Genomic DNA, 2,500 nt, shown 5'->3' with positions numbered 1-2,500 from the left:
TACTCATTCCGATTACGGGGCCTCGGATGAGTCCCGTATCGTTATTTTTCGTCACTACCTCCCCGTGCCGGGAGTGGGTAATTTGCGCGCCTGCTGCCTTCCTTGGATGTGGTAGCCGTTTCTCAGGCTCCCTCTCCGGAATCGAACCCTGATTCCCCGTTACCCGTTACAACCATGGTAGGCGCAGAACCTACCATCGACAGTTGATAAGGCAGACATTTGAAAGATGCGTCGCCGGTACGAGGACCGTGCGATCAGCCCAAAGTTATTCAGAGTCACCAAGGCAAACGGACCAGACGAGCCAATCCGATTGGTTTTGATCTAATAAAAGCGTCCCTTCCATCTCTGGTCGGGACTCTGTTTGCATGTATTAGCTCTAGAATTACCACAGTTATCCAAGTAACGTGGGTACGATCTAAGGAACCATAACTGATTTAATGAGCCATTCGCGGTTTCACCTTAATGCGGCTTGTACTGAGACATGCATGGCTTAATCTTTGAGACAAGCATATGACTACTGGCAGGATCAACCAGGGAGCTGCGTCAACGAGAGCTGAGCAGCCGGCCGCCCGGGAGTGTGTCCCGAGGGCCCGCGCGAACACGCAAGCGTCCGCTCAATTATTCTGCAAACAGGAGGAGGCTGAGCTCCCCTGCACGATACACCTCGAAACCCTCTCAGGTCCCGGCGGCGCGCAGCGCCGTCCTAAGTACTTGGTCGGGTTCGAGAGAGGCGCAATCGCCCGGAGATAGGCGAGTAGACGCTTTCAGTGCGAACACCCGTGCTCCCAACTGAGCTTGCCGCTGCCGACAGAGGCCCGGGAGCGTGCTGTCGTGGCATTGCCGGCGGGAAACAACACGCGCCACCTACGGTGACCGGCAGCTCCAACGCCAGCGCCACAGAAGGGCAAAGCCCCACTTGGGTGCAGAAGCGAACTCTCCCAGCACAGCGCACGCGCCAACACGTCCGCAGAGCTGCGATACAAACCACCTGCGAGAACCGCTGGGGGCGACCGAGCAGCAGACGGCGTCGCGACGCCGAGTGCCGGGCGGCGGCGCATCCTCAACGCACACAGTCCGCAATCGGACCAGCACACTGCAGATGTCCACCGCGCTTCGCACCGGGCTCGGCAGAACCCACTTTGGCCGCCTGGCGCCGCGCGCAGGGTGCGCCGGCGCATAGCTGGGACGCCAGCCGGGCCCGTCGGCCGGCGCTCCTGCCACTGGGCGCCCCCCACCAGCCGGCTGTAGTGCGTGCGCTCACGCAGCGCGCGGCCAGCACGCCGGGCGGCCCCCCCTCACCGGCCGGGGACTGTCCCGCCAAGCCACAGCCTCGTATCGCTTCATACCCACATGGCCAACTCAGGTTCGGGGGCATGGCGGGTACCGCCGAAACAACCGGTTCACAGATGTACCGATCGTCGCTATCACCGATGCACCTGCAGCGCGAACAACCGCTCAACAACTGATTTCCAGTTCATTTGCGGATCTTTGGCAGCAAACGTATACGTCAATCTACATTTGCGAAATCTACGATTCTGGCATGCCTGCATGTTATGTGTCACGACACGCTACATCAGCCCACATACACACTGCGGCATGTACACGAGAGAACACGTGGAAGATGGTCCGCGCACGTGTGCAATGTCCCTTGCGCGGTCGACTGTCAACCGGCCTCTGTAGCATGTCGCAGATGTGGAACGCGGTCCACCGTGCTATCATGTTGTGTGGGGCAATACGATTAAATAGGAAAACCCTCGTCGCTACATCAACAGACGGCTCACGCTGATTCCCGGCAGAGGGAGGAGGGGGGGGGGGGCCAACATGCAATACTTTCGTCCGTACCTACTTACCACATGTCTGTACGGCGTACAACAGTGCAATCTCGCTGTAATGGGGAGACGAGACAAGTAGCATCGTGCACAACATATGGCCCTTATGATTCGCCATTGTAGGGCGCAGCCGGTGTACGGTCAAGCATGTGCCACATTATGTCACTCAGTACGTAACGACGGATGATCAGTGTGGGTTACGCGTACATCAGCGGACAGTCCACACAGGCCGTACCACAACGTACACTGACTGCATCGACAACCGAATGCAACTGAACAGCTGCAAGGCTCATTTCACAAACAAACGCCTGACCGACCAGCTTGGAAGGGCAGGAGGGGAGGGCGATATTCGTTCTGTAGCGGTACACCCTTCCAGTGGTTAGCGGGACTGTGTAGAAAGTACGCAACACTCGAAAGACCTTTATGTGAGGGTACGCACCATGGCATCAAGAAATACACATGACACCAGAGGATCCAAGCAGTGAACTATGTTCAGAGGGTTGCTGTTAGGCAAAGCTACATTCCTGTGACGTTACATGTGACAGTTAAGGTGCAGTGTAAGTTAGGTTAAGGTGCAGTGTAAGTTAGGTTAAGGTGCAGTGTAAGTTAGGTTAAGGTGCAGTGTAAGTTAGGTTAAGGTGCAGTGTAAGTTAGGTTAAGGTGCAGTGTAA

At 56.9% G+C, this 2,500-nt stretch overlaps 1 non-coding gene across 1 annotated transcript in view; it reads right to left on the bottom strand.

Annotated features, from left to right (window-relative positions):
• LOC126315849 (small subunit ribosomal RNA) overlaps positions 1–537 on the bottom strand; it is a 1,893-nt gene extending 1,356 nt beyond the window's left edge. The window contains exon 1 of the ribosomal RNA XR_007555966.1: positions 1–537. This exon is cut by the window's left edge and continues 1,356 nt beyond it. This is a non-coding gene — a ribosomal RNA (small subunit ribosomal RNA).
• Positions 538–2,500: the final 1,963 nt, after the last annotated feature.

The sequence above is a fragment of the Schistocerca gregaria genome, unplaced genomic scaffold (assembly GCF_023897955.1).
Source record: "Schistocerca gregaria isolate iqSchGreg1 unplaced genomic scaffold, iqSchGreg1.2 ptg000575l, whole genome shotgun sequence".
Taxonomy (NCBI): domain Eukaryota; kingdom Metazoa; phylum Arthropoda; class Insecta; order Orthoptera; family Acrididae; genus Schistocerca; species Schistocerca gregaria.
The sequence above is the reverse complement of the archived record's forward strand: the minus strand, read 5'-3'. Positions and strand labels throughout refer to the sequence as shown.